The following is a 27,373-nucleotide window of genomic DNA, read 5'->3' as shown; positions in this document are numbered from 1 at the left end:
GGTTTGATCGCAGAAACCTGTGGACTGTCCACATGACTGAGGTTTGATGGTGGAACCCTGTGCACTGGGAACATGACTGAGGTTTGATGGTTGAACCCTGTGGCATGGCAAAATGACTGAGGTTTGATTCTGGAAAACTGTGGCCTGGGAACATGACATCTGTTTAGATTGTGGAATAGTTTGCCCTGGGAACCTGACTGAGCGTTGGTTCTGGAACTCTGTGGACTGGGAACATGACTGAGGTTTATTCTAGAACCCTGTAGCCTGGGAACATAACTGAGGATTGATTCTGGAACCCTGTGGCCTGGGAACATGACATCGGTGGATTCTGGAACCCTGTGGCCTGGGAACATGAGAACGGTTTGATTCTGGAACCCTGTGGCCTGGCAACATGACTGAGGCTTGATTCTGGAACCCTGTGGCCTGGCAACATGACTGAGGTTTGATTCTGGATCCCTGTGGCCTGGGAACATGACTGAGGCGTGATTCTGGAAAACTGTGGCCTGGAAAAATGACATCTGTTTAGATCGTGGAATAGTGTGCCCTGGGAACCTGACTGAGCCTTGGTTCTGGAACTCTGTGGACTGGGAACATGACTGAGGTTTATTCTAGAACCCTGTAGCCTGGGAACATAACTGAGGATTGATTCTGGAACCCTGTGGCCTGGGAACATGACATCGGTGGATTCTGGAACCCTGTGGCCTGGGAACATGAGAACGGTTTGATTCTGGATCCCTGTGGCCTGGGAACATGACTTTGGCGTGATTCTGGAAAACTGTGGCCTGGGAAAGTGACATCTGTTTAGATTGTGGAATAGTGTGCCCTGGGAACCTGACTGAGCCTTGGCTCTGGAGCTCTGTGGACTGGGAACATGACTGAGGTTTATTCTAGAACCCTGTAGCCTGGGAACATAACTGAGGATTGATTCTGGAACCCTGTGGCCTGGGAACATGACATCGGTGGATTCTGGAACCCTGTGGCCTGGGAACATGAGAACGGTTTGATTCTGGAAACGTATGGCCTGGCAACATGACTGAGGCTTGATTCTGGAACCCTGTGGCCTGGCAACATGACTGAGGTTTGATTCTGGATCCCTGTGGCCTGGGAACATGACTGAGGCGTGATTCTGGAAAACTGTGGCCTGGAAACATGACATCTGTTTAGATTGTGGAATAGTGTGCCCTGGGAACCTGACTGAGCCTTGGTTCTGGAACTCTGTAGGCTGGGAACATGACTGAGATTTATTCTAGAACCCTGTAGCCTGGGAACATAACTGAGGATTGATTCTGGAACCCTGTGGCCTGGGAACTTGACATCGGTGGATTCTGGAACCCTGTGGCCTGGGAACATGAGAACGGTTTGATTCTGGAACCCTGTGGCCTGGCAACATGACTGAGGCTTGATTCTGGAACCCTGTGGCCTGGCAACATGACTGAGGCTTGATTCTGGAACCGTGTGGCCTGGGAACTTGACTGGGGTTTGATCGCAGAAACCTGTGGACTGTCCACATGACTGAGGTTTCATGGTTCAACCCTGTGGCATGGCAACATGATTGAGGTTTGATTGTGGAATAGTGTGCCCTGGGAACCTGACTGAGTCTTGGTTCTGGAACTCTGGGGACTGGGAACATGACTGAGGTTTATTCTAGAACCCTGTAGCCTGGGAACATAACTGAGGATTGATTCTGGAACCCTGTGGCCTGGGAACATGATATCGGTGGATTCTGGAACCCTGTGGCCTGGGAACATGAGAACGGTTTGATTCTGGAACCCTGTGGCCTGGCAACATGACTGAGGCTTGATTCTGGAACCCTATGGCCTGGCAACATGACTGAGACTTGATTCTGGAACCGTGTGGCCTGGGAACTTGACTGGGGTTTGATCGCAGAAACCTGTGGACTGTCCACATGACTGAGGTTTGATGGTGGAACCCTGTGCACTGGGAATATGACTGAGGTTTGATGGTTGAACCCTGTGGCATGGCAACATGACTGAGGTTTGATTCTGGAAAACTGTGGCCTGGGAACATGACATCTGTTTAGATTGTGGAATAGTTTGCCCTGGGAACCTGACTGAGCCTTGGTTCTGGAACTCTGTGGACTGGGAACATGACTGAGGTTTATTCTAGAACCCTGTAGCCTGGGAACATAACTGAGGATTGATTCTGGAACCCTGTGGCCTGGGAACATGAGAACGGTTTGATTCTGGAACCCTGTGGCCTGGCAACATGACTGAGGCTTGATTCTGGAACCCTGTGGCCTGGCAATATGACTCAGGTTTGATTCTGGATCCCTGTGGCCTGGGAACATGACTGAGGCGTGATTCTGGAAAACTGTGGCCTGGGAAAATGACATCTGTTTAGATTATGGAATAGTGTGCCCTGGGAACCTGACTGAGCCTTGGTTCTGGAACTCTGTGGACTGGGAACATGACTGAGGTTTGATTCTGGAACCCTGTGGCCTGGCAATATGACTCAGGTTTGATTCTGGGTCCCTGTGGCCTGGGAACATGACTGAGGCGTGATTCTGCAAAACTGTGGCCTGGGAAAATGACCTCTGTTTAGATTGTGGAATAGTGTGCCCTGGGAACCTGACTGAGCCTTGGTTCTGGAACTCTGTGGACTGGGAACATGACTGAGGTTTATTCTAGAACCCTGTTGCCTGGGAACATAACTGAGGATTGATTCTGGAACCCTGTGGCCTGGGAACATGACATCGGTGGATTCTGGAACCCTGTGGCCTGGGAACATTAGAACGGTTTGATTCTGGAACCCTGTGGCCTGGCAACATGACTGAGGCTTGATTCTGGAACCCTGTGGCCTGGCAACATGACTGAGACTTGATTCTGGAACCGTGTGGCCTGGGAACTTGACTGGGGTTTGATCGCAGAAACCTGTGGACTGTCCACATGACTGAGGTTTGATGGTGGAACCCTGTGCACTGGGAACATGACTGAGGTTTGATGGTTGAACCCTGTGGCATGGCAACATGACTGAGGTTTGATTCTGGAAAACTGTGGCCTGGGAACATGACATCTGTTTAGATTGTGGAATAGTTTGCCTTGGGAACCTGACTGAGCGTTGGTTCTGGAACTCTGTGGACTGGGAACATGACTGAGGTTTATTGTAGAACCCTGTAGCCTGGGAACATAACTGAGGATTGATTCTGGAACCCTGTGGCCTGGGAACATGACATCGGTGGATTCTGGAACCCTGTGGCCTGGGAACATGAGAACGGTTTGATTCTGGAACCCTGTGGCCTGGCAACATGACTGAGGCTTGATTCTGGAACCCTGTGGCCTGGCAACATGACTGAGGTTTGATTCTGGATCCCTGTGGCCTGGGAACATGACTGAGGCGTGATTCTGGAAAACTGTGGCCTGGAAAAATGACATCTGTTTAGATCGTGGAATAGTGTGCCCTGGGAACCTGACTGAGCCTTGGTTCTGGAGCTCTGTGGACTGGGAACATGACTGAGGTTTATTCTAGAACCCTGTAGCCTGGGAACATAACTGAGGATTGATTCAGGAACCCTGTGGCCTGGGAACATGACATCGGTGGATTCTGGAACCCTGTGGCCTGGGAACATGAGAACGGTTTGATTCTGGAAACGTATGGCCTGGCAACATGACTGAGGCTTGATTCTGGAACCCTGTGGCCTGGCAACATGACTGAGGTTTGATTCTGGATCCCTGTGGCCTGGGAACATGACTGAGGCGTGATTCTGGAAAACTGTGGCCTGGAAACATGACATCTGTTTAGATTGTGGAATAGTGTGCCCTGGGAACCTGACTGAGCCTTGGTTCTGGAACTCTGTAGGCTGGGAACATGACTGAGATTTATTCTAGAACCCTGTAGCCTGGGAACATAACTGAGGATTGATTCTGGAACCCTGTGGCCTGGGAACATGACATCGGTGGATTCTGGAACCCTGTGGCCTGGGAACATGAGAACGGTTTGATTCTGGAACCCTGTGGCCTGGCAACATGACTGAGGCTTGATTCTGGAACCCTGTGGCCTGGCAACATGACTGAGGCTTGATTCTGGAACCGTGTGGCCTGGGAACTTGACTGGGGTTTAATCGCAGAAACCTGTGGACTGTCCACATGACTGAGGTTTCATGGTTCAACCCTGTGGCATGGCAACATGATTGAGGTTTGATTGTGGAATAGTGTGCCCTGGGAACCTGACTGAGTCTTGGTTCTGGAACTCTGGGGACTGGGAACATGACTGAGGTTTATTCTAGAACCCTGTAGCCGGGAACATAACTGAGGATTGATTCTGGAACCCTGTGGCCTGGGAACATGACATCGGTGGATTCTGGAACCCTGTGGCCTGGGAACATGAGAACGGTTTGATTCTGGAACCCTGTGGCCTGGCAATATGACTGAGGCTTGATTCTGGAACCCTGTGGCCTGGCAACATGACTGAGGTTTGATTCTGGATCCCTGTGGCCTGGGAACATGACTGAGGCGTGATTCTGGAAAACTGTGGCCTGGAAAAATGACATCTGTTTAGATCGTGGAATAGTGTGCCCTGGGAACCTGACTGAGCCTTGGTTCTGGAACTCTGTGGACTGGGAACATGACTGAGGTTTATTGTAGAACCCTGTAGCCTGGGAACATAACTGAGGATTGATTCTGGAACCCTGTGGCCTGGGAACATGACATCGGTGGATTCTGGAACCCTGTGGCCTGGGAACATGAGAACGGTTTGATTCTGGATCCCTGTGGCCTGGGAACATGACTTTGGCGTGATTCTGGAAAACTGTGGCCTGGGAAAGTGACATCTGTTTAGATTGTGGAATAGTGTGCCCTGGGAACCTGACTGAGCCTTGGCTCTGGAGCTCTGTGGACTGGGAACATGACTGAGTTTTATTCTAGAACCCTGTAGCCTGGGAACATAACTGAGGATTGATTCTGGAACCCTGTGGCCTGGGAACATGACATCGGTGGATTCTGGAACCCTGTGGCCTGGGAACATGAGAACGGTTTGTTTCTGGAAACGTATGGCCTGGCAACATGACTGAGGCTTGATTCTGGAACCCTGTGGCCTGGCAACATGACTGAGGTTTGATTCTGGATCCCTGTGGCCTGGGAACATGACTGAGGCGTGATTCTGGAAAACTGTGGCCTGGAAACATGACATCTGTTTAGATTGTGGAATAGTGTGCCCTGGGAACCTGACTGAGCCTTGGTTCTGGAACTCTGTAGGCTGGGAACATGACTGAGGTTTATTCTAGAACCCTGTAGCCTGGGAACATAACTGAGGATTGATTCTGGAACCCTGTGGCCTGGGAACTTGACATCGGTGGATTCTGGAACCCTGTGGCCTGGGAACATGAGAACGGTTTGATTCTGGAACCCTGTGGCCTGGCAACATGACTGAGGCTTGATTCTGGAACCCTGTGGCCTGGCAACATGACTGAGGGTTGATTCTGGAACCGTGTGGCCTGGGAACTTGACTGGGGTTTGATCGCAGAAACCTGTGGACTGTCCACATGACTGAGGTTTCATGGTTCAACCCTGTGGCATGGCAACATGATTGAGGTTTGATTGTGGAATAGTGTGCCCTGGGAACCTGACTGAGTCTTGGTTCTGGAACTCTGTGGACTGGGAACATGACTGAGGTTTATTCTAGAACCCTGTAGCCTGGGAACATAACTGACGATTGATTCTGGAACCCTGTGGCCTGGGAACATGACATCGGTGGATTCTGGAACCCTGTGGCCTGGGAACATGAGAACGGTTTGATTCTGGAAACGTATGGCCTGGCAACATGACTGAGGCTTGATTCTGGAACCCTGTGGCCTGGCAACATGACTGAGGTTTGATTCTGGATCCCTGTGGCCTGGGAACATGACTGAGGCGTGATTCTGGAAAACTGTGGCCTGGAAACATGACATCTGTTTAGATTGTGGAATAGTGTGCCCTGGGAACCTGACTGAGCCTTGGTTCTGGAACTCTGTAGGCTGGGAACATGACTGAGATTTATTCTAGAACCCTGTAGCCTGGGAACATAACTGAGGATTGATTCTGGAACCCTGTGGCCTGGGAACATGACATCGGTGGATTCTGGAACCCTGTGGCCTGGGAACAAGAGAACGGTTTGATTCTGGAACCCTGTGGCCTGGCAACATGACTGAGGCTTGATTCTGGAACCCTGTGACCTGGCAATATGACTCAGGTTTGATTCTGGATCCCTGTGGCCTGGGAACATGACTGAGGCGTGATTCTGGAAAACTGTGGCCTGGGAAAATGACATCTGTTTAGATTGTGGAATAGTGTGCCCTGGGAACCTGACTGAGCCTTGGTTCTGGAACTCTGTGGACTGGGAACATGACTGAGGTTTGATTCTGGAACCCTGTGGCCTGGCAATATGACTCAGGTTTGATTCTGGGTCCCTGTGGCCTGGGAACATGACTGAGGCGTGATTCTGCAAAACTGTGGCCTGGGAAAATGACATCTGTTTAGATTGTGGAATAGTGTGCCCTGGGAACCTGACTGAGCCTTGGTTCTGGAACTCTGTGGACTGGGAACATGACTGAGGTTTATTCTAGAACCCTGTTGCCTGGGAACATAACTGAGGATTGATTCTGGAACCCTGTGGCCTGGGAACATGACATCGGTGGATTCTGGAACCCTGTGGCCTGGGAACATGAGAACGGTTTGATTCTGGAACCCTGTGGCCTGGCAACATGACTGAGGCTTGATTCTGGAACCCTGTGGCCTGGCAACATGACTGAGGGTTGATTCTGGAACCGTGTGGCCTGGGAACTTGACTGGGGTTTGATCGCAGAAACCTGTGGACTGTCCACATGACTGAGGTTTGATGGTGGAACCCTGTGCACTGGGAACATGACTGAGGTTTGATGGTTGAACCCTGTGGCATGGCAAAATGACTGAGGTTTGATTCTGGAAAACTGTGGCCTGGGAACATGACATCTGTTTAGATTGTGGAATAGTTTGCCCTGGGAACCTGACTGAGCGTTGGTTCTGGAACTCTGTGGACTGGGAACATGACTGAGGTTTATTCTAGAACCCTGTAGCCTGGGAACATAACTGAGGATTGATTCTGGAACCCTGTGGCCTGGGAACATGACATCGGTGGATTCTGGAACCCTGTGGCCTGGGAACATGAGAACGGTTTGATTCTGGAACCCTGTGGCCTGGCAACATGACTGAGGCTTGATTCTGGAACCCTGTGGCCTGGCAACATGACTGAGGTTTGATTCTGGATCCCTGTGGCCTGGGAACATGACTGAGGCGTGATTCTGGAAAACTGTGGCCTGGAAAAATGACATCTGTTTAGATCGTGGAATAGTGTGCCCTGGGAACCTGACTGAGCCTTGGTTCTGGAACTCTGTGGACTGGGAACATGACTGAGGTTTATTCTAGAACCCTGTAGCCTGGGAACATAACTGAGGATTGATTCTGGAACCCTGTGGCCTGGGAACATGACATCGGTGGATTCTGGAACCCTGTGGCCTGGGAACATGAGAACGGTTTGATTCTGGATCCCTGTGGCCTGGGAACATGACTTTGGCGTGATTCTGGAAAACTGTGGCCTGGGAAAGTGACATCTGTTTAGATTGTGGAATAGTGTGCCCTGGGAACCTGACTGAGCCTTGGCTCTGGAGCTCTGTGGACTGGGAACATGACTGAGGTTTATTCTAGAACCCTGTAGCCTGGGAACATAACTGAGGATTGATTCTGGAACCCTGTGGCCTGGGAACATGACATCGGTGGATTCTGGAACCCTGTGGCCTGGGAACATGAGAACGGTTTGATTCTGGAAACGTATGGCCTGGCAACATGACTGAGGCTTGATTCTGGAACCCTGTGGCCTGGCAACATGACTGAGGTTTGATTCTGGATCCCTGTGGCCTGGGAACATGACTGAGGCGTGATTCTGGAAAACTGTGGCCTGGAAACATGACATCTGTTTAGATTGTGGAATAGTGTGCCCTGGGAACCTGACTGAGCCTTGGTTCTGGAACTCTGTAGGCTGGGAACATGACTGAGATTTATTCTAGAACCCTGTAGCCTGGGAACATAACTGAGGATTGATTCTGGAACCCTGTGGCCTGGGAACTTGACATCGGTGGATTCTGGAACCCTGTGGCCTGGGAACATGAGAACGGTTTGATTCTGGAACCCTGTGGCCTGGCAACATGACTGAGGCTTGATTCTGGAACCCTGTGGCCTGGCAACATGACTGAGGCTTGATTCTGGAACCGTGTGGCCTGGGAACTTGACTGGGGTTTGATCGCAGAAACCTGTGGACTGTCCACATGACTGAGGTTTCATGGTTCAACCCTGTGGCATGGCAACATGATTGAGGTTTGATTGTGGAATAGTGTGCCCTGGGAACCTGACTGAGTCTTGGTTCTGGAACTCTGGGGACTGGGAACATGACTGAGGTTTATTCTAGAACCCTGTAGCCTGGGAACATAACTGAGGATTGATTCTGGAACCCTGTGGCCTGGGAACATGACATCGGTGGATTCTGGAACCCTGTGGCCTGGGAACATGAGAACGGTTTGATTCTGGAACCCTGTGGCCTGGCAACATGACTGAGGCTTGATTCTGGAACCCTGTGGCCTGGCAACATGACTGAGACTTGATTCTGGAACCGTGTGGCCTGGGAACTTGACTGGGGTTTGATCGCAGAAACCTGTGGACTGTCTATATGACTGAGGTTTGATGGTGGAACCCTGTGCACTGGGAATATGACTGAGGTTTGATGGTTGAACCCTGTGGCATGGCAACATGACTGAGGTTTGATTCTGGAAAACTGTGGCCTGGGAACATGACATCTGTTTAGATTGTGGAATAGTTTGCCCTGGGAACCTGACTGAGCCTTGGTTCTGGAACTCTGTGGACTGGGAACATGACTGAGGTTTATTCTAGAACCCTGTAGCCTGGGAACATAACTGAGGATTGATTCTGGAACCCTGTGGCCTGGGAACATGAGAACGGTTTGATTCTGGAACCCTGTGGCCTGGCAACATGACTGAGGCTTGATTCTGGAACCCTGTGGCCTGGCAATATGACTCAGGTTTGATTCTGGATCCCTGTGGCCTGGGAACATGACTGAGGCGTGATTCTGGAAAACTGTGGCCTGGGAAAATGACATCTGTTTAGATTATGGAATAGTGTGCCCTGGGAACCTGACTGAGCCTTGGTTCTGGAACTCTGTGGACTGGGAACATGACTGAGGTTTGATTCTGGAACCCTGTGGCCTGGCAATATGACTCAGGTTTGATTCTGGGTCCCTGTGGCCTGGGAACATGACTGAGGCGTGATTCTGCAAAACTGTGGCCTGGGAAAATGACCTCTGTTTAGATTGTGGAATAGTGTGCCCTGGGAACCTGACTGAGCCTTGGTTCTGGAACTCTGTGGACTGGGAACATGACTGAGGTTTATTCTAGAACCCTGTTGCCTGGGAACATAACTGAGGATTGATTCTGGAACCCTGTGGCCTGGGAACATGACATCGGTGGATTCTGGAACCCTGTGGCCTGGGAACATTAGAACGGTTTGATTCTGGAACCCTGTGGCCTGGCAACATGACTGAGGCTTGATTCTGGAACCCTGTGGCCTGGCAACATGACTGAGACTTGATTCTGGAACCGTGTGGCCTGGGAACTTGACTGGGGTTTGATCGCAGAAACCTGTGGACTGTCCACATGACTGAGGTTTGATGGTGGAAACCTGTGCACTGGGAACATGACTGAGGTTTGATGGTTGAACCCTGTGGCATGGCAACATGACTGAGGTTTGATTCTGGAAAACTGTGGCCTGGGAACATGACATCTGTTTAGATTGTGGAATAGTTTGCCCTGGGAACCTGACTGAGCGTTGGTTCTGGAACTCTGTGGACTGGGAACATGACTGAGGTTTATTCTAGAACCCTGTAGCCTGGGAACATAACTGAGGATTGATTCTGGAACCCTGTGGCCTGGGAACATGACATCGGTGGATTCTAGAACCCTGTGGCCTGGGAACATGAGAACGGTTTGATTCTGGAACCCTGTGGCCTGGCAACATGACTGAGGCTTGATTCTGGAACCCTGTGGCCTGGCAACATGACTGAGGTTTGATTCTGGATCCCTGTGGCCTGGGAACATGACTGAGGCGTGATTCTGGAAAACTGTGGCCTGGAAAAATGACATCTGTTTAGATCGTGGAATAGTGTGCCCTGGGAACCTGACTGAGCCTTGGTTCTGGAGCTCTGTGGACTGGGAACATGACTGAGGTTTATTCTAGAACCCTGTAGCCTGGGAACATAACTGAGGATTGATTCAGGAACCCTGTGGCCTGGGAACATGACATCGGTGGATTCTGGAACCCTGTGGCCTGGGAACATGAGAACGGTTTGATTCTGGAAACGTATGGCCTGGCAACATGACTGAGGCTTGATTCTGGAACCCTGTGGCCTGGCAACATGACTGAGGTTTGATTCTGGATCCCTGTGGCCTGGGAACATGACTGAGGCGTGATTCTGGAAAACTGTGGCCTGGAAACATGACATCTGTTTAGATTGTGGAATAGTGTGCCCTGGGAACCTGACTGAGCCTTGGTTCTGGAACTCTGTAGGCTGGGAACATGACTGAGATTTATTCTAGAACCCTGTAGCCTGGGAACATAACTGAGGATTGATTCTGGAACCCTGTGGCCTGGGAACATGACATCGGGGGATTCTGGAACCCTGTGGCCTGGGAACATGAGAACGGTTTGATTCTGGAACCCTGTGGCCTGGCAACATGACTGAGGCTTGATTCTGGAACCCTGTGGCCTGGCAACATGACTGAGGCTTGATTCTGGAACCGTGTGGCCTGGGAACTTGACTGGGGTTTGATCGCAGAAACCTGTGGACTGTCCACATGACTGAGGTTTCATGGTTCAACCCTGTGGCATGGCAACATGATTGAGGTTTGATTGTGGAATAGTGTGCCCTGGGAACCTGACTGAGTCTTGGTTCTGGAACTCTGGGGACTGGGAACATGACTGAGGTTTATTCTAGAACCCTGTAGCCTGGGAACATAACTGAGGATTGATTCTGGAACCCTGTGGCCTGGGAACATGACATCGGTGGATTCTGGAACCCTGTGGCCTGGGAACATGAGAACGGTTTGATTCTGGAACCCTGTGGCCTGGCAACATGACTGAGGCTTGATTCTGGAACCCTGTGGCCTGGCAACATGACTGAGGTTTGATTCTGGATCCCTGTGGCCTGGGAACATGACTGAGGCGTGATTCTGGAAAACTGTGGCCTGGAAAAATGACATCTGTTTAGATCGTGGAATAGTGTGCCCTGGGAACCTGACTGAGCCTTGGTTCTGGAACTCTGTGGACTGGGAACATGACTGAGGTTTATTGTAGAACCCTGTAGCCTGGGAACATAACTGAGGATTGATTCTGGAACCCTGTGGCCTGGGAACATGACATCGGTGGATTCTGGAACCCTGTGGCCTGGGAACATGAGAACGGTTTGATTCTGGATCCCTGTGGCCTGGGAACATGACTTTGGCGTGATTCTGGAAAACTGTGGCCTGGGAAAGTGACATCTGTTTAGATTGTGGAATAGTGTGCCCTGGGAACCTGACTGAGCCTTGGCTCTGGAGCTCTGTGGACTGGGAACATGACTGAGGTTTATTCTAGAACCCTGTAGCCTGGGAACATAACTGAGGATTGATTCTGGAACCCTGTGGCCTGGGAACATGACATCGGTGGATTCTGGAACCCTGTGGCCTGGGAACATGAGAACGGTTTGTTTCTGGAAACGTATGGCCTGGCAACATGACTGAGGCTTGATTCTGGAACCCTGTGGCCTGGCAACATGACTGAGGTTTGATTCTGGATCCCTGTGGCCTGGGAACATGACTGAGGCGTGATTCTGGAAAACTGTGGCCTGGAAACATGACATCTGTTTAGATTGTGGAATAGTGTGCCCTGGGAACCTGACTGAGCCTTGGTTCTGGAACTCTGTAGGCTGGGAACATGACTGAGGTTTATTCTAGAACCCTGTAGCCTGGGAACATAACTGAGGATTGATTCTGGAACCCTGTGGCCTGGGAACTTGACATCGGTGGATTCTGGAACCCTGTGGCCTGGGAACATGAGAACGGTGTGATTCTGGAACCCTGTGGCCTGGCAACATGACTGAGGCTTGATTCTGGAACCCTGTGGCCTGGCAACATGACTGAGGGTTGATTCTGGAACCGTGTGGCCTGGGAACTTGACTGGGGTTTGATCGCAGAAACCTGTGGACTGTCCACATGACTGAGGTTTCATGGTTCAACCCTGTGGCATGGCAACATGATTGAGGTTTGATTGTGGAATAGTGTGCCCTGGGAACCTGACTGAGTCTTGGTTCTGGAACTCTGTGGACTGGGAACATGACTGAGGTTTATTCTAGAACCCTGTAGCCTGGGAACATAACTGAGGATTGATTCTGGAACCCTGTGGCCTGGGAACATGACATCGGTGGATTCTGGAACCCTGTGGCCTGGGAACATGAGAACGGTTTGATTCTGGAAACGTATGGCCTGGCAACATGACTGAGGCTTGATTCTGGAACCCTGTGGCCTGGCAACATGACTGAGGTTTGATTCTGGATCCCTGTGGCCTGGGAACATGACTGAGGCGTGATTCTGGAAAACTGTGGCCTGGAAACATGACATCTGTTTAGATTGTGGAATAGTGTGCCCTGGGAACCTGACTGAGCCTTGGTTCTGGAACTCTGTAGGCTGGGAACATGACTGAGATTTATTCTAGAACCCTGTAGCCTGGGAACATAACTGAGGATTGATTCTGGAACCCTGTGGCCTGGGAACATGACATCGGTGGATTCTGGAACCCTGTGGCCTGGGAACATGAGAACGGTTTGATTCTGGAACCCTGTGGCCTGGCAACATGACTGAGGCTTGATTCTGGAACCCTGTGACCTGGCAATATGACTCAGGTTTGATTCTGGATCCCTGTGGCCTGGGAACATGACTGAGGCGTGATTCTGGAAAACTGTGGCCTGGGAGAATGACATCTGTTTAGATTGTGGAATAGTGTGCCCTGGGAACCTGACTGAGCCTTGGTTCTGGAACTCTGTGGACTGGGAACATGACTGAGGTTTGATTCTGGAACCCTGTGGCCTGGCAATATGACTCAGGTTTGATTCTGGGTCCCTGTGGCCTGGGAACATGACTGAGGCGTGATTCTGCAAAACTGTGGCCTGGGAAAATGACATCTGTTTAGATTGTGGAATAGTGTGCCCTGGGAACCTGACTGAGCCTTGGTTCTGGAACTCTGTGGACTGGGAACATGACTGAGGTTTATTCTAGAACCCTGTTGCCTGGGAACATAACTGAGGATTGATTCTGGAACCCTGTGGCCTGGGAACATGACATCGGTGGATTCTGGAACCCTGTGGCCTGGGAACATGAGAACGGTTTGATTCTGGAACCCTGTGGCCTGGCAACATGACTGAGGCTTGATTCTGGAACCCTGTGGCCTGGCAACATGACTGAGACTTGATTCTGGAACCGTGTGGCCTGGGAACTTGACTGGGGTTTGATCGCAGAAACCTGTGGACTGTCCACATGACTGAGGTTTGATGGTGGAACCCTGTGCACTGGGAACATGACTGAGGTTTGATGGTTGAACCCTGTGGCATGGCAACATGACTGAGGTTTGATTCTGGAAAACTGTGGCCTGGGAACATGACATCTGTTTAGATTGTGGAATAGTGTGCCCTGGGAACCTGACTGAGCCTTGGTTCTGGAACTCTGTGGACTGGGAACATGACTGAGGTTTATTGTAGAACCCTGTAGCCTGGGAACATAACTGAGGATTGATTCTGGAACCCTGTGGCCTGGGAACATGACATCGGTGGATTCTGGAACCCTGTGGCCTGGGAACATGAGAACGGTTTGATTCTGGAACCCTGTGGCCTGGCAACATGACTGAGGCTAGATTCTGGAACCCTGTGGCCTGGCAACATGACTGAGGTTTGATTCTGGATCCCTGTGGCCTGGGAACATGACTGAGGCGTGATTCTGGAAAACTGTGGCCTGGGAAAATGACATCTGTTTAGATTGTGGAATAGTGTGCCCTGGGAACCTGACTGAGCCTTGGTTCTGGAACTCTGTGGACTGGGAACATGACTGAGGTTTATTTTAGAACCCTGTAGCCTGGGAACATAACTGAGGATTGATTCTGGAACCCTGTGGACTGGGAACATGACATCGGTGGATTCTGGAACCCTGTGGCCTGGGAACATGAGAACGGTTTGATTCTGGAACCCTGTGGCCTGGAAACATGACTGAGGCTTGATTCTGGAACCCTGTGGCCTGGCAACATGACTGAGGTTTGATTCTGGATCCCTGTGGCCTGGGAACATGACTGAGGCGTGATTCTGGAAAACTGTGGCCTGGGAAAATGACATCTGTTTAGATCGTGGAATAGTGTGCCCTGGGAACCTGACTGAGCCTTGGTTCTGGAACTCTGTGGACTGGGAACATGACTGAGGTTTATTCTAGAACCCTGTAGCCTGGGAACATAACTGAGGATTGATTCTGGAACCCTGTGGCCTGGGAACATGACATCGGTGGATTCTGGAACCCTGTGGCCTGGGAACATGAGAACGGTTTGATTCTGGAACCCTGTGGCCTGGCAACATGACTGAGGCTTGATTCTGGAACCCTGTGGCCTGGCAACATGACTGAGGCTTGATTCTGGAACCGTGTGGCCTGGGAACTTGACTGGGGTTTGATCGCAGAAACCTGTGGAATGTCCACATGACTGAGGTTTGATGGTGGAACCCTGTGCACTGGGAACATGACTGAGGTTTGATGGTTGAACCCTGTGGCATGGCAACATGACTGAGGTTTGATTCTGGAAAACTGTGGCCTGGGAACATGACATCTGTTTAGATTGTGGAATAGTTTGCCCTGGGAACCTGACTGAGCCTTGGTTCTGGAACTCTGTGGACTGGGAACATGACTGAGGTTTATTCTAGAACCCTGTAGCCTGGGAACATAACTGAGGATTGATTCTGGAACCCTGTGGCCTGGGAACATGACATCGGTGGATTCTGGAACCCTGTGGCCTGGGAACATGAGAACGGTTTGATTCTGGAACCCTGTGGCCTGGCAACATGACTGAGGCTTGATTCTGGAACCCTGTGGCCTGGCAACATGACTGAGGTTTGATTCTGGATCCCTGTGGCCTGGGAATATGACTGAGGCGTGATTCTGGAAAACTGTGGCCTGGAAAAATGACATCTGTTTAGATCGTGGAATAGTGTGCCCTGGGAACCTGACTGAGCCTTGGTTCTGGAACTCTGTGGACTGGGAACATGACTGAGGTTTATTCTAGAACCCTGTAGCCTGGGAACATAACTGAGGATTGATTCTGGAACCCTGTGGCCTGGGAACATGACATCGGTGGATTCTGGAACCCTGTGGCCTGGGAACATGAGAACGGTTTGATTCTGGAACCCTGTGGCCTGGCAACATGACTGAGGCTTGATTCTGGAACCCTGTGGCCTGGCAACATGACTGAGACTTGATTCTGGAACCGTGTGGCCTGGGAACTTGACTGGGGTTTGATCGCAGAAACCTGTGGACTGTCCACATGACTGAGGTTTGATGGTGGAACCCTGTGCACTGGGAACATGACTGAGGTTTGATGGTTGAACCCTGTGGCATGGCAACATGACTGAGGTTTGATTCTGGAAAACTGTGGCCTGGGAACATGACATCTGTTTAGATTGTGGAATAGTTTGCCCTGGGAACCTGACTGAGCGTTGGTTCTGGAACTCTGTGGACTGGGAACATGACTGAGGTTTATTCTAGAACCCTGTAGCCTGGGAACATAACTGAGGATTGATTCTGGAACCCTGTGGCCTGGGAACATGACATCGGTGGATTCTGGAACCCTGTGGCCTGGGAACATGAGAACGGTTTGATTCTGGAACCCTGTGGCCTGGCAACATGACTGAGGCTTGATTCTGGAACCCTGTGGCCTGGCAACATGACTGAGGTTTGATTCTGGATCCCTGTGGCCTGGGAACATGACTGAGGCGTGATTCTGGAAAACTGTGGCCTGGAAAAATGACATCTGTTTAGATCGTGGAATAGTGTGCCCTGGGAACCTGACTGAGCCTTGGTTCTGGAACTCTGTGGACTGGGAACATGACTGAGGTTTATTCTAGAACCCTGTAGCCTGGGAACATAACTGAGGATTGATTCTGGAACCCTGTGGCCTGGGAACATGACATCGGTGGATTCTGGAACCCTGTGGCCTGGGAACATGAGAACGGTTTGATTCTGTATCCCTGTGGCCTGGGAACATGACTTTTGCGTGATTCTGGAAAACTGTGGCCTGGGAAAGTGACATCTGTTTAGATTGTGGAATAGTGTGCCCTGGGAACCTGACTGAGCCTTGGCTCTGGAGCTCTGTGGACTGGGAACATGACTGAGGTTTATTCTAGAACCCTGTAGCCTGGGAACATAACTGAGGATTGATTCTGGAACCCTGTGGCCTGGGAACATGACATCGGTGGATTCTGGAACCCTGTGGCCTGGGAACATGAGAACGGTTTGATTCTGGAAACGTATGGCCTGGCAACATGACTGAGGCTTGATTCTGGAACCCTGTGGCCTGGCAACATGACTGAGGTTTGATTCTGGATCCCTGTGGCCTGGGAACATGACTGAGGCGTGATTCTGGAAAACTGTGGCCTGGAAACATGACATCTGTTTAGATTGTGGAATAGTGTGCCCTGGGAACCTGACTGAGCCTTGGTTCTGGAACTCTGTAGGCTGGGAACATGACTGAGATTTATTCTAGAACCCTGTAGCCTGGGAACATAACTGAGGATTGATTCTGGAACCCTGTGGCCTGGGAACTTGACATCGGTGGATTCTGGAACCCTGTGGCCTGGGAACATGAGAACGGTTTGATTCTGGAACCCTGTGGCCTGGCAACATGACTGAGGCTTGATTCTGGAACCCTGTGGCCTGGCAACATGACTGAGGGTTGATTCTGGAACCGTGTGGCCTGGGAACTTGACTGGGGTTTGATCGCAGAAACCTGTGGACTGTCCACATGACTGAGGTTTCATGGTTCAACCCTGTGGCATGGCAACATGATTGAGGTTTGATTGTGGAATAGTGTGCCCTGGGAACCTGACTGAGTCTTGGTTCTGGAACTCTGGGGACTGGGAACATGACTGAGGTTTATTCTAGAACCCTGTAGCCTGGGAACATAACTGAGGATTGATTCTGGAACCCTGTGGCCTGGGAACATGACATCGGTGGATTCTGGAACCCTGTGGCCTGGGAACATGAGAACGGTTTGATTCTGGAACCCTGTGGCCTGGCAACATGACTGAGGCTTGATTCTGGAACCCTGTGGCCTGGCAACATGACTGAGACTTGATTCTGGAACCGTGTGGCCTGGGAACTTGACTGGGGTTTGATCGCAGAAACCTGTGGACTGTCCACATGACTGAGGTTTGATGGTGGAACCCTGTGCACTGGGAATATGACTGAGGTTTGATGGTTGAACCCTGTGGCATGGCAACATGACTGAGGTTTGATTCTGGAAAACTGTGGCCTGGGAACATGACATCTGTTTAGATTGTGGAATAGTTTGCCCTGGGAACCTGACTGAGCCTTGGTTCTGGAACTCTGTGGACTGGGAACATGACTGAGGTTTATTCTAGAACCCTGTAGCCTGGGAACATAACTGAGGATTGATTCTGGAACCCTGTGGCCTGGGAACATGAGAACGGTTTGATTCTGGAACCCTGTGGCCTGGCAACATGACTGAGGCTTGATTCTGGAACCCTGTGGCCTGGCAATATGACTCAGGTTTGATTCTGGATCCCTATGGCCTGGGAACATGACTGAGGCGTGATTCTGGAAAACTGTGGCCTGGGAAAATGACATCTGTTTAGATTGTGGAATAGTGTGCCCTGGGAACCTGACTGAGCCTTGGTTCTGGAACTCTGTGGACTGGGAACATGACTGAGGTTTGATTCTGGAACCCTGTGGCCTGGCAATATGACTCAGGTTTGATTCTGGGTCCCTGTGGCCTGGGAACATGACTGAGGCGTGATTCTGCAAAACTGTGGCCTGGGAAAATGACCTTTGTTTAGATTGTGGAATAGTGTGCCCTGGGAACCTGACTGAGCCTTGGTTCTGGAACTCTGTGGACTGGGAACATGACTGAGGTTTATTCTAGAACCCTGTTGCCTGGGAACATAACTGAGGATTGATTCTGGAACCCTGTGGCCTGGGAACATGACATCGGTGGATTCTGGAACCCTGTGGCCTGGGAACATGAGAACGGTTTGATTCTGGAACCCTGTGGCCTGGCAACATGACTGAGGCTTGATTCTGGAACCCTGTGGCCTGGCAACATGACTGAGACTTGATTCTGGAACCGTGTGGCCTGGGAACTTGACTGGGGTTTGATCGCAGAAACCTGTGGACTGTCCACATGACTGAGGTTTGATGGTGGAACCCTGTGCACTGGGAACATGACTGAGGTTTGATGGTTGAACCCTGTGGCATGGCAACATGACTGAGGTTTGATTCTGGAAAACTGTGGCCTGGGAACATGACATCTGTTTAGATTGTGGAATAGTTTGCCCTGGGAACCTGACTGAGCGTTGGTTCTGGAACTCTGTGGACTGGGAACATGACTGAGGTTTATTCTAGAACCCTGTAGCCTGGGAACATAACTGAGGATTGATTCTGGAACCCTGTGGCCTGGGAACATGACATCGGTGGATTCTGGAACCCTGTGGCCTGGGAACATGAGAACGGTTTGATTCTGGAACCCTGTGGCCTGGCAACATGACTGAGGCTTGATTCTGGAACCCTGTGGCCTGGCAACATGACTGAGGTTTGATTCTGGATCCCTGTGGCCTGGGAACATGACTGAGGCGTGATTCTGGAAAACTGTGGCCTGGAAAAATGACATCTGTTTAGATCGTGGAATAGTGTGCCCTGGGAACCTGACTGAGCCTTGGTTCTGGAACTCTGTGGACTGGGAACATGACTGAGGTTTATTCTAGAACCCTGTAGCCTGGGAACATAACTGAGGATTGATTCTGGAACCCTGTGGCCTGGGAACATGACATCGGTGGATTCTGGAACCCTGTGGCCTGGGAACATGAGAACGGTTTGATTCTGGATCCCTGTGGCCTGGGAACATGACTTTGGCGTGATTCTGGAAAACTGTGGCCTGGGAAAGTGACATCTGTTTAGATTGTGGAATAGTGTGCCCTGGGAACCTGACTGAGCCTTGGCTCTGGAGCTCTGTGGACTGGGAACATGACTGAGGTTTATTCTAGAACCCTGTAGCCTGGGAACATAACTGAGGATTGATTCAGGAACCCTGTGGCCTGGGAACATGACATCGGTGGATTCTGGAAACCTGTGGCCTGGGAACATGAGAACGGTTTGATTCTGGAAACTTATGGCCTGGCAACATGACTGAGGCTTGATTCTGGAACCCTGTGGCCTGGCAACATGACTGAGGTTTGATTCTGGATCCCTGTGGCCTGGGAACATGACTGAGGCGTGATTCTGGAAAACTGTGGCCTGGAAACATGACATCTGTTTAGATTGTGGAATAGTGTGCCCTGGGAACCTGACTGAGCCTTGGTTCTGGAACTCTGTAGGCTGGGAACATGACTGAGATTTATTCTAGAACCCTGTAGCCTGGGAACATAACTGAGGATTGATTCTGGAACCCTGTGGCCTGGGAACATGACATCGGTGGATTCTGGAACCCTGTGGCCTGGGAACATGAGAACGGTTTGATTCTGGCACCCTGTGGCCTGGCAACATGACTGAGGCTTGATTCTGGAACCCTGTGGCCTGGCAACATGACTGAGGCTTGATTCTGGAACCGTGTGGCCTGGGAACTTGACTGGGGTTTGATCGCAGAAACCTGTGGACTGTCCACATGACTGAGGTTTCATGGTTCAACCCTGTGGCATGGCAACATGATTGAGGTTTGATTGTGGAATAGTGTGCCCTGGGAACCTGACTGAGTCTTGGTTCTGGAACTCTGGGGACTGGGAACATGACTGAGGTTTATTCTAGAACCCTGTAGCCTGGGAACATAACTGAGGATTGATTCTGGAACCCTGTGGCCTGGGAACATGACATCGGTGGATTCTGGAACCCTGTGGCCTGGGAACATGAGAACGGTTTGATTCTGGAACCCTGTGGCCTGGCAACATGACTGAGGCTTGATTCTGGAACCCTGTGGCCTGGCAACATGACTGAGGTTTGATTCTGGATCCCTGTGGCCTGGGAACATGACTGAGGCGTGATTCTGGAAAACTGTGGCCTGGAAAAATGACATCTGTTTAGATCGTGGAATAGTGTGCCCTGGGAACCTGACTGAGCCTTGGTTCTGGAACTCTGTGGACTGGGAACATGACTGAGGTTTATTGTAGAACCCTGTAGCCTGGGAACATAACTGAGGATTGATTCTGGAACCCTGTGGCCTGGGAACATGACATCGGTGGATTCTGGAACCCTGTGGCCTGGGAACATGAGAACGGTTTGATTCTGGATCCCTGTGGCCTGGGAACATGACTTTGGCGTGATTCTGGAAAACTGTGGCCTTGGAAAGTGACATCTGTTTAGATTGTGGAATAGTGTGCCCTGGGAACCTGACTGAGCCTTGGCTCTGGAGCTCTGTGGACTGGGAACATGACTGAGGTTTATTCTAGAACCCTGTAGCCTGGGAACATAACTGAGGATTGATTCTGGAACCCTGTGGCCTGGGAACATGACATCGGTGGATTCTGGAACCCTGTGGCCTGGGAACATGAGAACGGTTTGTTTCTGGAAACGTATGGCCTGGCAACATGACTGAGGCTTGATTCTGGAACCCTGTGGCCTGGCAACATGACTGAGGTTTGATTCTGGATCCCTGTGGCCTGGGAACATGACTGAGGCGTGATTCTGGAAAACTGTGGCCTGGAAACATGACATCTGTTTAGATTGTGGAATAGTGTGCCCTGGGAACCTGACTGAGCCTTGGTTCTGGAACTCTGTAGGCTGGGAACATGACTGAGGTTTATTCTAGAACCCTGTAGCCTGGGAACATAACTGAGGATTGATTCTGGAACCCTGTGGCCTGGGAACTTGACATCGGTGGATTCTGGAACCCTGTGGCCTGGGAACATGAGAACGGTTTGATTCTGGAACCCTGTGGCCTGGCAACATGACTGAGGCTTGATTCTGGAACCCTGTGGCCTGGCAACATGACTGAGGGTTGATTCTGGAACCGTGTGGCCTGGGAACTTGACTGGGGTTTGATCGCAGAAACCTGTGGACTGTCCACATGACTGAGGTTTCATGGTTCAACCCTGTGGCATGGCAACATGATTGAGGTTTGATTGTGGAATAGTGTGCCCTGGGAACCTGACTGAGTCTTGGTTCTGGAACTCTGTGGACTGGGAACATGACTGAGGTTTATTCTAGAACCCTGTAGCCTGGGAACATAACTGAGGATTGATTCTGGAACCCTGTGGCCTGGGAACATGACATCGGTGGATTCTGGAACCCTGTGGCCTGGGAACATGAGAACGGTTTGATTCTGGAAACGTATGGCCTGGCAACATGACTGAGGCTTGATTCTGGAACCCTGTGGCCTGGCAACATGACTGAGGTTTGATTCTGGATCCCTGTGGCCTGGGAACATGACTGAGGCGTGATTCTGGAAAACTGTGGCCTGGAAACATGACATCTGTTTAGATTGTGGAATAGTGTGCCCTGGGAACCTGACTGAGCCTTGGTTCTGGAACTCTGTAGGCTGGGAACATGACTGAGATTTATTCTAGAACCCTGTAGCCTGGGAACATAACTGAGGATTGATTCTGGAACCCTGTGGCCTGGGAACATGACATCGGTGGATTCTGGAACCCTGTGGCCTGGGAACATGAGAACGGTTTGATTCTGGAACCCTGTGGCCTGGCAACATGACTGAGGCTTGATTCTGGAACCCTGTGACCTGGCAATATGACTCAGGTTTGATTCTGGATCCCTGTGGCCTGGGAACATGACTGAGGCGTGATTCTGGAAAACTGTGGCCTGGGAAAATGACATCTGTTTAGATTGTGGAATAGTGTGCCCTGGGAACCTGACTGAGCCTTGGTTCTGGAACTCTGTGGACTGGGAACATGACTGAGGTTTGATTCTGGAACCCTGTGGCCTGGCAATATGACTCAGGTTTGATTCTGGGTCCCTGTGGCCTGGGAACATGACTTTGGCGTGATTCTGGAAAACTGTGGCCTGGGAAAGTGACATCTGTTTAGATTGTGGAATAGTGTGCCCTGGGAACCTGACTGAGCCTTGGCTCTGGAGCTCTGTGGACTGGGAACATGACTGAGGTTTATTCTAGAACCCTGTAGCCTGGGAACATAACTGAGGATTGATTCTGGAACCCTGTGGCCTGGGAACATGACATCGGTGGATTCTGGCACCCTGTGGCCTGGGAACATGAGAACGGTTTGATTCTGGAAACGTATGGCCTGGCAACATGACTGAGGCTTGATTCTGGAACCCTGTGGCCTGGCAACATGACTGAGGTTTGATTCTGGATCCCTGTGGCCTGGGAACATGACTGAGGCGTGATTCTGGAAAACTGTGGCCTGGAAACATGACATCTGTTTAGATTGTGGAATAGTGTGCCCTGGGAACCTGACTGAGCCTTGGTTCTGGAACTCTGTAGGCTGGGAACATGACTGAGATTTATTCTAGAACCCTGTAGCCTGGGAACATAACTGAGGATTGATTCTGGAACCCTGTGGCCTGGGAACTTGACATCGGTGGATTCTGGAACCCTGTGGCCTGGGAACATGAGAACGGTTTGATTCTGGAACCCTGTGGCCTGGCAACATGACTGAGGCTTGATTCTGGAACCCTGTGGCCTGGCAACATGACTGAGGCTTGATTCTGGAACCATGTGGCCTGGGAACTTGACTGGGGTTTGATCGCAGAAACCTGTGGACTGTCCACATGACTGAGGTTTCATGGTTCAACCCTGTGGCATGGCAACATGATTGAGGTTTGATTGTGGAATAGTGTGCCCTGGGAACCTGACTGAGTCTTGGTTCTGGAACTCTGGGGACTGGGAACATGACTGAGGTTTATTCTAGAACCCTGTAGCCTGGGAACATAACTGAGGATTGATTCTGGAACCCTGTGGCCTGGGAACATGACATCGGTGGATTCTGGAACCCTGTGGCCTGGGAACATGAGAACGGTTTGATTCTGGAACCCTGTGGCCTGGCAACATGACTGAGGCTTGATTCTGGAACCCTGTGGCCTGGCAACATGACTGAGACTTGATTCTGGAACCGTGTGGCCTGGGAACTTGACTGGGGTTTGATCGCAGAAACCTGTGGACTGTCCACATGACTGAGGTTTGATGGTGGAACCCTGTGCACTGGGAATATGACTGAGGTTTGATGGTTGAACCCTGTGGCATGGCAACATGACTGAGGTTTGATTCTGGAAAACTGTGGCCTGGGAACATGACATCTGTTTAGATTGTGGAATAGTTTGCCCTGGGAACCTGACTGAGCCTTGGTTCTGGAACTCTGTGGACTGGGAACATGACTGAGGTTTATTCTAGAACCCTGTAGCCTGGGAACATAACTGAGGATTGATTCTGGAACCCTGTGGCCTGGGAACATGAGAACGGTTTGATTCTGGAACCCTGTGGCCTGGCAACATGACTGAGGCTTGATTCTGGAACCCTGTGGCCTGGCAACATGACTCAGGTTTGATTCTGGATCCCTGTGGCCTGGGAACATGACTGAGGCGTGATTCTGGAAAACTGTGGCCTGGGAAAATGACATCTGTTTAGATTGTGGAATAGTGTGCCCTGGGAACCTGACTGAGCCTTGGTTCTTGAACTCTGTAGACTGGGAACATGACTGAGGTTTATTCTAGAACCCTGTAGCCTGGGAACATAACTGAGGATTGATTCTGGAACCCTGTGGCCTGGGAACATGACATCGGTGGATTCTGGAACCCTGTGGCCTGGGAACATGAGAACGGTTTGATTCTGGATCCCTGTGGCCTGGGAACATGACTTTGGCGTGATTCTGGAAAACTGTGGCCTGGGAAAGTGACATCTGTTTAGATTGTGGAATAGTGTGCCCTGGGAACCTGACTGAGCCTTGGCTCTGGAGCTCTGTGGACTGGGAACATGACTGAGGTTTATTCTAGAACCCTGTAGCCTGGGAACATAACTGAGGATTGATTCTGGAACCCTGTGGCCTGGGAACATGACATCGGTGGATTCTGGAACCCTGTGGCCTGGGAACATGAGAACGGTTTGATTCTGGAAACGTATGGCCTGGCAACATGACTGAGGCTTGATTCTGGAACCCTGTGGCCTGGCAACATGACTGAGGTTTGATTCTGGATCCCTGTGGCCTGGGAACATGACTGAGGCGTGATTCTGGAAAACTGTGGCCTGGAAACATGACATCTGTTTAGATTGTGGAATAGTGTGCCCTGGGAACCTGACTGAGCCTTGGTTCTGGAACTCTGTAGGCTGGGAACATGACTGAGATTTATTCTAGAACCCTGTAGCCTGGGAACATAACTGAGGATTGATTCTGGAACCCTGTGGCCTGGGAACTTGACATCGGTGGATTCTGGAACCCTGTGGCCTGGGAACATGAGAACGGTTTGATTCTGGAACCCTGTGGCCTGGCAACATGACTGAGGCTTGATTCTGGAACCCTGTGGCCTGGCAACATGACTGAGGCTTGATTCTGGAACCGTGTGGCCTGGGAACTTGACTGGGGTTTGATCGCAGAAACCTGTGGACTGTCCACATGACTGAGGTTTCATGGTTCAACCCTGTGGCATGGCAACATGATTGAGGTTTGATTGTGGAATAGTGTGCCCTGGGAACCTGACTGAGTCTTGGTTCTGGAACTCTGGGGACTGGGAACATGACTGAGGTTTATTCTAGAACCCTGTAGCCTGGGAACATAACTGAGGATTGATTCTGGAACCCTGTGGCCTGGGAACATGACATCGGTGGATTCTGGAACCCTGTGGCCTGGGAACATGAGAACGGTTTGATTCTGGAACCCTGTGGCCTGGCAACATGACTGAGGCTTGATTCTGGAACCCTGTGGCCTGGCAACATGACTGAGACTTGATTCTGGAACCGTGTGGCCTGGGAACTTGACTGGGGTTTGATCGCAGAAACCTGTGGACTGTCCACATGACTGAGGTTTGATGGTGGAACCCTGTGCACTGGGAATATGACTGAGGTTTGATGGTTGAACCCTGTGGCATGGCAACATGACTGAGGTTTGATTCTGGAAAACTGTGGCCTGGGAACATGACATCTGTTTAGATTGTGGAATAGTTTGCCCTGGGAACCTGACTGAGCCTTGGTTCTGGAACTCTGTGGACTGGGAACATGACTGAGGTTTATTCTAGAACCCTGTAGCCTGGGAACATAACTGAGGATTGATTCTGGAACCCTGTGGCCTGGGAACATGAGAACGGTTTGATTCTGGAACCCTGTGGCCTGGCAACATGACTGAGGCTTGATTCTGGAACCCTGTGGCCTGGCAATATGACTCAGGTTTGATTCTGGATCCCTATGGCCTGGGAACATGACTGAGGCGTGATTCTGGAAAACTGTGGCCTGGGAAAATGACATCTGTTTAGATTGTGGAATAGTGTGCCCTGGGAACCTGACTGAGCCTTGGTTCTGGAACTCTGTGGACTGGGAACATGACTGAGGTTTGATTCTGGAACCCTGTGGCCTGGCAATATGACTCAGGTTTGATTCTGGGTCCCTGTGGCCTGGGAACATGACTGAGGCGTGATTCTGCAAAACTGTGGCCTGGGAAAATGACCTTTGTTTAGATTGTGGAATAGTGTGCCCTGGGAACCTGACTGAGCCTTGGTTCTGGAACTCTGTGGACTGGGAACATGACTGAGGTTTATTCTAGAACCCTGTTGCCTGGGAACATAACTGAGGATTGATTCTGGAACCCTGTGGCCTGGGAACATGACATCGGTGGATTCTGGAACCCTGTGGCCTGGGAACATGAGAACGGTTTGATTCTGGAACCCTGTGGCCTGGCAACATGACTGAGGCTTGATTCTGGAACCCTGTGGCCTGGCAACATGACTGAGACTTGATTCTGGAACCGTGTGGCCTGGGAACTTGACTGGGGTTTGATCGCAGAAACCTGTGGACTGTCCACATGACTGAGGTTTGATGGTGGAACCCTGTGCACTGGGAACATGACTGAGGTTTGATGGTTGAACCCTGTGGCATGGCAACATGACTGAGGTTTGATTCTGGAAAACTGTGGCCTGGGAACATGACATCTGTTTAGATTGTGGAATAGTTTGCCTTGGGAACCTGACTGAGCGTTGGTTCTGGAACTCTGTAGACTGGGAACATGACTGAGGTTTATTCTAGAACCCTGTAGCCTGGGAACATAACTGAGGATTGATTCTGGAACCCTGTGGCCTGGGAACATGACATCGGTGGATTCTGGAACCCTGTGGCCTGGGAACATGAGAACGGTTTGATTCTGGAACCCTGTGGCCTGGCAACATGACTGAGGCTTGATTCTGGAACCCTGTGGCCTGGCAACATGACTGAGGTTTGATTCTGGATCCCTGTGGCCTGGGAACATGACTGAGGCGTGATTCTGGAAAACTGTGGCCTGGAAAAATGACATCTGTTTAGATCGTGGAATAGTGTGCCCTGGGAACCTGACTGAGCCTTGGTTCTGGAACTCTGTGGACTGGGAACATGACTGAGGTTTATTCTAGAACCCTGTAGCCTGGGAACATAACTGAGGATTGATTCTGGAACCCTGTGGCCTGGGAACATGACATCGGTGGATTCTGGAACCCTGTGGCCTGGGAACATGAGAACGGTTTGATTCTGGATCCCTGTGGCCTGGGAACATGACTTTGGCGTGATTCTGGAAAACTGTGGCCTGGGAAAGTGACATCTGTTTAGATTGTGGAATAGTGTGCCCTGGGAACCTGACTGAGCCTTGGCTCTGGAGCTCTGTGGACTGGGAACATGACTGAGGTTTATTCTAGAACCCTGTAGCCTGGGAACATAACTGAGGATTGATTCAGGAACCCTGTGGCCTGGGAACATGACATCGGTGGATTCTGGAAACCTGTGGCCTGGGAACATGAGAACGGTTTGATTCTGGAAACTTATGGCCTGGCAACATGACTGAGGCTTGATTCTGGAACCCTGTGGCCTGGCAACATGACTGAGGTTTGATTCTGGATCCCTGTGGCCTGGGAACATGACTGAGG

This window comes from Balaenoptera acutorostrata, chromosome 19, assembly GCF_949987535.1.
Source record: "Balaenoptera acutorostrata chromosome 19, mBalAcu1.1, whole genome shotgun sequence".
NCBI classification, from domain to species: domain Eukaryota; kingdom Metazoa; phylum Chordata; class Mammalia; order Artiodactyla; family Balaenopteridae; genus Balaenoptera; species Balaenoptera acutorostrata.
This window is presented reverse-complemented; position numbering follows the sequence as displayed.